At 34.6% G+C, this 13056-nt stretch overlaps 1 protein-coding gene across 2 annotated transcripts in view; it reads left to right on the plus strand.

Moving 5' to 3' along the window:
- LOC5566989 (cytochrome b5-related protein) overlaps window positions 1-13056 on the plus strand; it is a 46622-nt gene that overhangs the window by 15460 nt on the left and 18106 nt on the right. The window lies entirely within an intron of this gene.

Here is a 13056-nt window from a genome sequence, read left to right on the forward strand (position 1 = left end):
AAGGGGTTTTATCAGCGCTCTCTCTTTAGGGCTCTCCTTTGCTGCTGCCATTTATCAAGCTTGCCATTTATTCAACTTGCGAAATATTGCCGATCATAGATAGATAAAGATGCGATGTTATTCGTCGCTTGCTTTCATCGTGCTTCGAAATCTATTGAGAACGGACTGCAATGCCTGATGTTATTTTGTTTAGTTAATCCACTATTGGTACCGGCACCCTAGTAAGATTTTGTTTTTGGTGGACAAGTTGAGCGTGAATGGGTGAATGGACTCGGGACACAAAAGACACACATGTGTTGACGATTTTCCATGCATGACATTCGAGCGATCAAGTGATCAACTGATGGAATAAACACTTCGTAGTTGTTGCTCTGTGAACAATACATTTATATCTCAATTCAATGTAAGGTATACTTGGAGTAGTATTGCACAGTGTTTCTGGTTTGTTTTGAAGCTTCAATGTTTAATCACACAATCTTGGGTAGGTTTACCAGTTATGGTCGTAGCGGTTCCCAATTTCACTTTTATCACAGGCATACTTTATACCAGTTATGAACTTATGTTTGCAGAGATATACACACTAAATTTACATCAAAATATTGCCCAAAACAGGGTTGATTGTAATATACCCAAAAATAGCAGTTTTTCGCAGAATTGAGTAAAAACGTGAAGTTTTGATAACTGTTTTTTTGCACGAACAGGCAAGTTTCGCTTAATTTAAAGATACTATGTAGAATAGGGCAGTTAAAAAAAAAAAAAAAATGAAAATCTAATCTCCCATAACTCCCTTACCATAAAAATAATGTTCTGTGAAATTTTCAGCTTTTTCGGTGGTGATTTAAAGGTGACGCAAAGACAAAGTAGGTTCATATTATTTCCATATAAACCTACTTTGTCTTTGGGACACCTTTGAATCACCACCGAAAAAGCTTAAATTTGAGAAATGGAGAAATTTTGAAAAACGTTCCGAACACGCACTATGGGCGGTTTCCATACAGACTGGCGGCCGAAAATATTTGTTTCCATCTGATGTCGTATTCATGAGTTTTGCGATACAAATTTGACAAGTTTTCGAGACTAACTTTTGAATAGGGCCTATAGCGAAATAATAAGTTTTGTTACTAATGATGTGTATAAGCCATTTATGCGATCAACGTTGTGCAAACCATTAAAATATTACAACTTACAAAGAAACGATGATATGAATGATTTAGCGATATTCAGTCATCCTCTGAATTATTTTTTAGCTGTTTTAAATAGAAAATGGTTAAACATATTGGAAAAATTCAAAAAGCCCTAAACCAAAAAAGTGCAAATTTGTGCAGCTGATTTCTTCACGATCTTTTAGTTTACATCTCAAAGTACCCTTGGAAATAAATTTTAGCCTGGGACAACTTGGGACAAAAAAGTATTAGATGTGTAAAGTTTCGAGAAAATATCATTTTTTTTTTTCAGTGAACTCCCCACTTTTTTCGACCTAAGGTACGAATTTTTATTTCATTTTATTTTTCTAAGATAGTTTTTTGAATAAGCTTTCGGATAGTGTATAAAGATCTGTATAAAATATTACGATTATGCAGTATATTGTATTCAATGTGTACCTTGTGTTTGCACTGACTTTTTGATTTTTCTTAAAAACTCTAACTTTGACATACTGTATCAATTAAACTACAAAACATCTTGCCCTAATATTCCAGGAATATCTTAATAGAAGTGTTTACTATGAAATGATGTACAAGAAAAACCTATCAGATTAAGTCATTTTTTCGATTATTGGCCACCTGATCGTCCATAGTGACACGGTAATATTGGAATGTAAATACAAAATTATTATCCCATAGTGAAAACTCATTCTTCAAACCATAATAAAAAATTTGCTGAAGAGAGCAATTCAATCTGACCGATAGGACAAGATATATTCATGAGTTTGTTTGCCATTATATTGCTTTTTTGGGATTAAAGCCCTGTACACACCTACAATAATCCACAACCAAACTAGCTCAAAAAGAATTTGTTTCTTCAGCAACATCCTTCATTAAAGTTTGAAGAATGAGTTTTCACTATGTGATGATAATTTTATACTTATATTACGGTACTTAAGTGTTTGAACCTTTTTCAAAATTTCTCCATAGTAATTTCCATATAAACCTACATCGTCTATGGGCCACCTTCAAATCACCACCGAAAAAGCTGACAATTTCACAGAACACTATTTTATGGTAAGGATGGTAATAAAGATGTGGGAGATTGGATTTTCAAACATTGTCAAGTTTTGAACTGCCCTAATATGCAATTTGCAAATATTTCCGCGAGACAATATACGGCTCGAACTTGTGCCCCGCGTATTCGTACTTTCGCTTTACTGTAGGCCAAAAATAGTTTCAAAGAATTTAAGCAAAAACTTATACGCCTCTAATTCTCCTTATAATAAGACTAGAAAAACCCTCACATAAAAAATCGTATAAGATTTTGTTTTTATTTTGTTACATGTAATGAAAGTTGGACCGAAAACTACAACTTTCATGTCTATAAACTACAAATAGCCATTACATTCATAAATCTCAATTGATTCCTATGATATTTGGAGTGAAAGTCTCTTACCTGAATAGCATTTCAACTATCCTTTGAGCTCAATGAGCTAGAAATCTTAAAACTAAACTCTTGCCCCACTTTACTCTACTAAATATTTCTAGATCAAAATAACGCCTGGCTTATGTCCGATCAGTGGAATAAAACAGAAATGCACCCGATTTATAAGTCGTCGTTCGACATTTTGCCCGAAGTTCGTTTCGTTGCCATGGTTAGTAGTCACAGCACGAGCTTTAGAATGAACGTCGACAAACACAAAAAAGTGTCAATTGAGTGTCGTCTGAGACGAAGACATTTGCATATCATAAGTTTTGCATTGAATTCAGACATCGGATCATAAACAACATGAAAAGTTTGATCTTGCCGATTATGTTGAATGTGACACACATACAGTGAAAGCAGAACAGAAACAAACAAAACCTTAATGTTTCCTAGCGAAGCTAGGTCAGTGGCATTCAATTGACATTTTTCTTTTCTGGTGATATATTGGCTTTTCAGTCTTGATAAAATTAAAAACTGTTATTTTATTTTGTCCAACGTTTCGGTCCGTTTGGGACCTTCCTCAGGGACTCAGGAAGGTCCCAAACGGACCGAAACCTTGGACAAAATAAAATAACAGTTTTTAATTTTGTCAAGACTGAAAAGCCAATATATCACCAACAACGAACTACAGTCGAACTATCAACGATACATTTTTCTTTTCGACATTCGTGTTGTGCATGTTTAAGGGAAGCGCTGACGAATATCAGCGGAAACGCGTCGACTACCGTGATTGCTTACAACACTGATCCGGGGCCTTTTCCAACATTAGTTCCCCCAGAAATTTCTTCAGCCCCTTCTATAAGGGTTCTTGCAAAAGTTCCTCATAAAATTCATTATTAATCTCTAAACAACCCTTTCAAAAATTCGAAGAACAATAATTTCATTGAATCATTAAAAAATCTGTGCAGGAATTCCTACTAGAACTCTTTACAAGACAATTCAGGAGTTCTTTAACAACTCATCCTTATGTATCTTAAAAAATTCAGTAATCTAACAGTTTTATAAAAAAAAAAACAAAAAATATCCTTGCGATTTTCTACAGAACCTCCAAATTTTGCAGCACATGCATTCCCAAATTACCCCATGAAAATGTCTATGATTTTTATCAGAGATTCGCAGAAGGAAGTTAAATTGAAAATTTATCGAAGCTAGCTAATCACCGATATCTAAGGAAAACCCAGAACTACTGTATAAACCATTCAGTTTCCTGCATTTACTGCCTGTCTGGGCACGATTTATTCGGAAAATTCATGCACTAAACATAGGCTGCTTGATAGGATTAACGCATTACTACTATATTGAGTATATCCACGTAAGTTTCACACAATTTAAGCCAACTACTTAACAACCCCAGCCCTGTCCAGAAATATTGAAAAAAAAAAAAAAAAATATATCAAGTGTTACCAGCTTTTTTTAAACATCCTTCCGGAAATTTGCACAGTGTTCGTTTAGGATTTTTCCTCGAAGTCTTCTAGTAGTTCAGGAAAAAAATAAGATATTTTTCTTAGAACAGATTTTTGAATAGACTTTTCAAGAGATTAACATCTTGTCCAGGGCTAAAAATCTCATTAATAAAGTCAAATCAATCAATCAATCTTGTCCAGGAAAGCCAAAGATAATTTTCTCAGGAAAACTATAAGAAATTTAACTTGTCTTTAACCGTTTCATAAATTCATCCAGAAGTTTTTTCAAGAACTTCTCCATAGATTACTTCAGCGATCACTCTAGAATTCGCTCTTTTAATAATTGCAGTTCTTCAGAGATCAAACTAGAGATTCAGCTCGAAGGTTTTATCTAGGAAAGAAAGAACTGCTGCAGGATTTTTATGAATGTTTGAATCTAGAAGAATTTTTAAAGGAATTTACAGCAATCATGGAACAGAATCCATTTTTAGAACTAATGTGGATACTGGATTTTAAATCGAGGACTTCTTATCATCAATCAGCGTTATTAGCGCAATATTTGACATGATGAAACAACCAACATGATGAAACCAGTTGCAGTACAACTGAAAAAAAAAATAGATTGATGTCCTACAGGATGTTGCAATAGGGGGACACGGGGCAGTATGGACACCCTAAGGAATATGCCTATTTTGACTGTAAAAACATGAATATTATACTGTTTTTTATGTGCAGTCTGCTTTTTAAAGTTCTTGAGCATTTGTTAAACATGGTTACATAATCAGGAAAAAATAGTTTGTTTTCAAGAAAAGGTTTAAAAAAAGCTTATATTTGGTAGTCGCCATCAAGCTAGCGGAGCAAAGTGGACACCCCATGGACACTAGTGTGGGACAGAATTTAGATTCTCGCTCCAGGCCACTTTTTGGATTGCATTTAGGTCACATAATAACTGTGTAAAATTTCAGCTCGATCGGAGAAACTATATTTACGCGCCAGCCGTTCAAAGTTTGAATGGGATTTACTATGGGAAAACTTACTTTTGCAAAAAAAAATCGCCAGAGGTCGCCCGTTAACCTCTTTAAAAATTCTGAACACAGACCTCGATAGGTATTTTTTCGATGAAGAATACCCAGACAACCAGAAATCGCATGAAAGTTCACGTTACAACTCGTTTATTCATACTAATTACATCAAACCTGCAAAACACCGTGGATAAACTCGTCAGTTTGATGAGTTTCCTCGCATAAAACACTTCTTTTCTGAGTTCATTTATACATTTTGTTTCGTCTCGTACACTCGTACAAAGTAAGTCGCATCAATCCGTAGCAGCTGTCAAATCAACATTTGTTATTATAAGTTAAGTCGCACAAGATCACAGGTTGGTTCGGTAGAATATTTATACACTCGCATTGTATGTTATTATTCATCACATAATATATGCACGCATATCGCCTCCACTTTTGTGCGTAGATGGCCTTTTTGAGACATCTTATAAGTGAAATTTTGCACATATAAAGCCTCCAGGTGATTTCGTTATACGTACATTTTGGTTGTCTGGGTATTGCCGAAGACCGCGGAACAATCCGACTCTTGTGAAAAAAGTTATTCAATGAAAACCTTTTGGAAAGGCGACGACACCTCCATAGGAAAATTGTCCTGCGATCGTTCTCAAAACCTCGAAAAATGAAGTACATATTCAGGAAACCATAGTGCCACTGGAAATATGATTAAAATCAATTTACGCCATTTTTCGTAGAGATGCTTTCAATATTGCCTCCAGGTTAGTTTTAATCAAGAATTGACGATTTTCAACCGATTTGTGGTTCCACTTCATAATTATTGCATTGAATGCTAAATATTTATGGATAATTTTATGTTTGAAGTTATATTTCTTCCTCTTTGAAGTGCCAGCTCTACTTTGCCACCCGGTGTTCATATTGCCCCAACAGTATAAGAAATTTCCATGTAAGTTTTTCAATGTCTTAAAGTACCAGAAAAAAATCTACTATATTTTTGAATATAGCATAAATAATTGAAGATTCAATCAAGAGCTACATTATCGGTTAACTTGCAGTCATTTGCCTCTGAAACCTTATTTAGTGAGGTGTGAATGTTATAATTTTCGAATTAAATAAAATCATGCTCAATTTTTCGATTTAAAATCAATGTTTTGAACATTTTTTCTGAAATTTTAGTGGATAGTTTACTCTTCAGATAGGCAACTGAAATATTGTTTGCATTGAAAGTGTAAAAGTATTCGCTTATGCAAAGATACAGGGGGTGTCCATTCTGCCCCGGGTGTCCATACTGCCCCCGGTACCCCTACTTATGACCTTACAAATATTCATATTTACGTTTATATTTATTCATCAGAGCGTCATCTAGCTATGACATTTCGATTTATGTTCTACATGGCGTCAACATGCTCCTGACCTCGCAAAAATCTACATGACATAAGGTCAAACATTCCAGGGCGCTGATACAACAAGGAAATTAAGATTGATGCCCTACAGGGCGTGTAAATGCTCATGACAATTGTTTCACAAGTACACTTAAAAGTACGATTATACCAAAAACATTGAAGAGCTTTGTGCAAAAAGTATGTAAGAGCAGCATTTTTCGTCATGTTTACACAAATTCTCTGTTTTTTCCCTCCAATTGTCTTCAAAGTCTTATACTCGTTGCCATACAGCCTATTCTGTTTCCCAAATGTGTACTTAAATCGGTATTATTTTGCACCTTCAGAATCGCAAATGGCTTAATGTCGGTGTCACATTCCGCGTTCAATCAATTTCAGTCAGTTTGCCAAGTTTCTGACCTAATAATCTCGATAGATCCGAGATCCATCAACTCTCTTGTACTTCTGCGACATGTTTCTGTAAATTGAAAATACTAAATAATTAATTGAATTTTAATAAAAATCTTGCGATGTTGTTGTGCACGAAAAACAGTTGCTGGGTTTAGAAGCCGACAAAATGCTTTGTATTGCTATTGTGGGCTTTGTGGCCGTGCGATTAGCGTCGTCAGTCGTTCAGACGTATTGTGCCACAAAGCGTGGGTTCGATTCCCGCTGCAGTCGGTGCAAACTTTTCGTCAAACGAAAAATTCATCACTTGGCTACTGGGTTTTCTGTGTTGTCCGTGTTTGTTCAGTCTGTGAGCCGTTGGCTGAAGACGGTGTAAATTGTCTTTTAACACATTCCAGCGTAACGAGACACTACGAGGAATCGACTTTCATTATCAAATTAGGCCTGTTCTCGGAAATATGCCTTGTGATCATGTGATTAAACAGGTTTTATATTTTGCATATTAAATGTACTTGATGTTGCGACATTCATTTTGAAACATAACACTGTATATATGGTAACTAAAAGCAGTTGCATTTCGTAACGCGATACCATCGCTGAAATGCACTTTTTCAAACATCACTCTATAATCGCCTATATCTGCTCTGCTATAATTTTACAATCCGGGTTTGTTCTAGGCAATCCTTCTATGTATTGATAAGAACCAGAGTGTGACTTCCAACTGGAAGGAAATATTGAATAATTCCAGACTCTCATTGATTTCATTTTAGGAGCGCTGCGTTACGTTTATCTTCCAACAGGGTTCTTCAAATGGTGTCACGTTACGCAAAAAGCATTTTTTATTTTTGTTGACAAAATCGGTAATGTTGCTTTCAGGTTTTGAAAAAATGTATATCTAGTATTGTTATTTTTTCAATACATTCGATATTCTGCGTCACAATGAAGTAATTTGACCCGACACTGGTTAAAATTAATGTAACGTTGCTGTGAAACCTTTTGAGGATATCGTGCTTAGTACAAGCATAGATGGCGCTTGGGGTCACCATATAAAATTGACTAAATTCTTTGCAACAATGTGTAGCTGTTCCTGTGATTTTTTAAGAATGTTTCCGTTACAGTGCCTTCGGATGGCGGCGCGTATAATTTTGAATTTTGACACATGGTCGAATGATTGAATTTGATAGTAAAATAAAATTATGTAAACCTTTCAACGATACTTTTAAAAGTATGCTTTCGGAAAAGTCTACAAGCAGATGTTTATGGTTGTCGGAACTAGCCGAAATTCATTGTATTTTAAGGATAATGTTTATGCGCAAAATTGTTAAAAAAGTGGGTTCAAGTGATCATGGAATTCTGCCGGACGGATGAGTTATTAGATCAGATTATCAGGCGAAACTGTGGATACATTTTAATCCATAAAATTAAATTCCTCAATTATTCAACCGATTGTTTGAGCTTTCATTGAAAGGAATAGTTGTACCAGATTTAAGCGTCAGCACCATTCTTCTGAAACCTTCCACGTTTTTGTGAGTGTTAAGTATGTGTTTTTTTTCTTTTTTGCACAAAGCTAATCATATAGCTCTGATTTTTGGTCTTGTTTTAAGAAACGACCCAAATCTTATCAGAAAGGTACCGGTCAGCGAAAAGATAACCTCACACATGTAGCCTGACTTCAATGGATAACAACCTGGTTCACTGGAAAGTTCACAATATCCATAAAAATTATTAATTTATAAAATCATCCTATCGGGACTGCCCATGGACCACTATAACTCACTTTGGAAGCTCCGCAAAATTGGTCGTAAAAATCATCCTAGACCACTGCACAGTGCACTATGGTCCAGGAATCAGTTTTACGCGGAAAGATGCATTTTGAGCTTTAGAATGAAACATTAGACAAAAACGGTCTTCTACAAAGTTGTTTGTATTAGTTGAGCCCTTTGTTTGGTGTTATTGAAAATTAGGGTGGACCACATTTTCATAGAAATTGTGTAACTAACTTTCTTATTTGTAGAAATTATATTATACATGCTATAGCAAAGTTATAGACCATTCAATTTCAAGCAACTTTGCCAAAATAAGTTTTTTTGTATCTCTTAAATTGACCGATTTAGAGCTTTTTTCCTGCAGTGACATAGGGTGGTCCGAACAAAACTGTTTTTTTGGCTATAGAGTTCTCAATTCAATGTGCTCATCAAAGTAGTCTATGAAACACTTTTAGAGCTTTGAAAAATGCGTAATTTGGTGAGTGAAGAAACTCGCTATCTCCTTTCGTTTAGGAGTTATTGTTGTTTTTCTCTCAAAAACATGCCTAGTTTGATTGTGAATATCTCTGATTGGGGCAAACATAAAATATATCTTTTGACGGCGTTCAAAAGACAAAATAAAATTGTATATTACATCAAAAAATTACAGATGTGTTATTTTTGTAACTCTAATAAAATGCCTTGAAAAACAAAGGATTTTAAACAGAAAAACTTCAATAAATTTTGAACTAAAATAGATATCAACAATCTTTTTGCATGAAAATTTGCGTTTTGTTAAGTTCTAAATGTCGTTCATAGAAGACTTTGATGAGAAAATAATATTAAAAAAACTAGTGTTGAAAAACTTATTTTTGTTGGACCACCCTGCGATGATTAGGAAAAAATGCTCTAGATTGGTCAAATTCCGAGCTACAGAAAAACTTTTTTTTTGGCAAAGTTGGTCAAAATTTCAAGTTCTACCACTTTGCCTGAGAGCATATACCAGTATTTTTGCAAATAAAAAAATGATAATATGATGTGTGTGATATTGTGGACCACCCTAGTTTCAAATGACACAATATGATTTGCTTACATTTTGCGAAACAATTTTGTAGAATGATCTTCTGACTAAAATTTCATTTTCATGCTCAAAATGCAAAATAATATAGAAAGACATACTATGAAAATCTTCAAAATAGTTTTAAAGCCCTATCTTCTCATTTCTCGTCAAAACGGTCTATGAACGACTTTAAGAACTTAACAAAACGCAAATTTTCATGCAAAAATATTGTTAATATCTATTTTAGTTCAAAAGTTATTAAAGTTTTTCTGTTTAAATCCTTTGTTTTTCAAGGCATTTTATTAGAGTTACAAAAATAATACATCTGTAATTTTTTGATATAATATACAATTTTATTTTATCTTTTGAATGCCGTCAAAAGATATATTTTATGTTTGCCCCAATGAGATATTCACAATCAAAGTAGGCATGTTTTTGAGAGAAAAACAACAATAACTCCTAAACGAAAGGAGATAGCGAGTTTCTTCACTCACCAAATTACGCATTTTTCAAAGCTCTAAAAGTGTTTCATAGACTACTTTGATGAGAACATTGAATTGAAAACCTATAGCCAAAAAAACAGTTTTGTCGGACCACCCTATGTCACTGCAGGAAAAAAGCTCTAAATCGGTCAATTTAAGAGATACAAAAAAAAAACTTATTTTGGCAAAGTTGCTTGAAATTAAATGGTCTATAACTTTGCTGAAGCATGTATAATATAATTTCTACAAATAAGAAAGTTAGTTACACAATTTCTATGAAAATGTGGTCCACCCTAATTTTCAATAACACCAAATAAAGGGCTTAACTAATACAAACAACTTTGTAGAAGACCGTTTTTGTCTAATGTTTCATTCTAAAGCTCAAAATGCATCTTTCCGCGTAAAACTGATTCCTGGACCATAGTGCACTGTGCAGTGGGACGGATTGGGGTTTTAGGAGGAAAGATGGAACTCACGCCTTCAATTGTGATTTTACGTAAAAATGATGTTCTACAAAGTTGTTATTATAAAAACAATTTTTTTGGTCGGAACGAAAATTAGGGTGGCCCTCTGTAAAAAAAAGAAAACCATCAAAACTCTTTTATTTTAAGGAATATTGAAATAGTTTGTTCTACAAAGTTGAAGATCGGAAAATTTTAAGCCGATTTGACAATAAAAGTTTTTTCCTAGCTAAAAAATTGACCGTTTAAGAGCATTTTTCGCTATTGATGTAGGGTGGCCCATCAAAAATTTGTTGTCGTGTTTTATTTTTATTATTTCAAGTTTCTCAGCAAAACTGTCTTCCCATCACTTTTCGAGCTAATTGAAACGCAAACATGAAATACACTGTAACAACGTGATGCTATGACACAACCTATATTCATAAGAAAGAAAAATATTTGTTCAAAAACAAAATTGAAATATGAACACCACCAACAAGTCCAAATACCGGTGATTACGCATCTGTTAAGCAACACCATATTGGGGGTTATGGATTCGAATTCCTTTCAGTCAATAAAAGGCTTATTTTATTAAAGCCCATTCACAAATTTCATAACGCTGAAGGGAGCAAAAAGTTTGTGGGTGGTTGTCCTCAAAATATTACAGCTCATTCACAATATGTAGAATTTGCATACATAAAAGTACGAGGGTGGGTAGGTGTTAAAAATGGCAATTGTTGGCGAAATGAAATTTGTGAATGAACCCTTGAATTGCGAAGGTGCCCACTAAGCTGATAAACAGGCACTGTCTCAGAAAGAATGAGAAGAATATAGTTGCCATCAAGATATTTCGAAAGAATAAATATATGATGAACATTTTACCGACGAATTTTACATTGCCATTGATTACCAGCCTTCATTAGAGACGCATTTTTGCACGCAAAACAAGATACTGTACTGTATCTCATACTATTCGGGGGTAATGGCTCATTCGGGGTAGTGGCGTTCGGGGTAATGACCCATTCGGAGTAGTGGCTTTCGGGGTGGTGGCGTTCGGGGTAGTGGCGTTCGGGGTAATGGCGTTCGGGGGTAATGGGATGGAGCCAGCAAGACGGTTTATTTTCGAGACGCCAAGAAGTTTTGCTGTCAGTGTCAGTTTTGTGTTCAGTCGAGAATGGATTACCAACTGGTGAGTTCGTTTCATGCTTATGATAACACATATTTTTCTTGAAAGCGTAACTTTTATGTAATAAAACAAACTTTGTATGGTTTGTCACTATAGGTGTCGGCATTATGCTTTTTTCTTATACAATTTGAATATACATAAATTTTCTCTTTTTGACATTATTAAAAATTATCTTTTGAATTGTTCGACATTGTGAATGTTGACGTATTTTCTAAAACTTCTACCATATCGAGACAAAATGCACAGTAATACTCATATGTAATTTTCAAACAACTATGTATGGTTCGTCACTACAAGTGTCGGCATTATTCCTGTTTTATATAAGTTAAAATATATACATGTAATTTTCAGTTTTCGTCATTAATAAAAACGTCTTTTGAATTGTTCGACATTATAGATGTTGACGTATTTTTTTCCAAAAACTTCTCGAGACAAAAATACAAAACTAGCTTTAAATACAAGTCGTATATTTCCCCCTTGTCCATGGATCGCATCATCGACCAGAGGTGACTCCCAGATCTTTTCCTCTCTCACTAATAAACACCCTTCCCGTGGTGATTGTGGAGATGCAGAGGTATTCTCGGTCTCTAGAAGCAACAATCATTACACCCTAACATTCCTTCCCTTCCCAACTGACTGTAAGGACTTGGCCGGCGCCGTTATTGATCAATAATATTAGATCTGCTAAAATTGCCACTTCGAGAGTAAGCAGAAACTCCCATCCCTTATTCATTTGGATCGTAGTGCAATTCTTACCAGTTCCGATCAATCACGGAGTAGCAACCATTGACATGTACAGTCAGTCTATGCTATGCTATGCTATGCTAGTTGAAACGCAAACATGAAAGATATAGCTAATGGAACAAATAGATACAAGAGTGTTTTCGTAATGAAAATTTAATTTACTTCCTTGGACATAAAGTATCATCGATACTAATACGTACGATACACGAATTCAAAATGACAAAAATGGCAAAGAAAGATCTCAGTTAAAAACTGTGGAAGTGCTCTAACAACAATAACCTGAGAAGTATGATCTGTTCCAGCGGGGACGCAATGCCAAAAAAAAAATATTGATACAATTTTTTTCTGATGAAAAGTTAAAGACTTCTTAATAACAAAAAAAAAACATTTTCTATATGTTGGTTTAGCTGGGAAAACAAGAAAAAAATTGTGTTGACATGACGATAGCTTGAAAATGTGAATAAAAATCGTATTATTCGGTGGATATGTTTGCTAACGATATGACTGGTTCATATGTTAATAACCGTTAATAACAGGTTTTTAAAAGAACACTCAAATT

This window comes from Aedes aegypti, chromosome 2 (genome assembly GCF_002204515.2).
Source record: "Aedes aegypti strain LVP_AGWG chromosome 2, AaegL5.0 Primary Assembly, whole genome shotgun sequence".
In the NCBI taxonomy this organism is placed as follows: domain Eukaryota; kingdom Metazoa; phylum Arthropoda; class Insecta; order Diptera; family Culicidae; genus Aedes; species Aedes aegypti.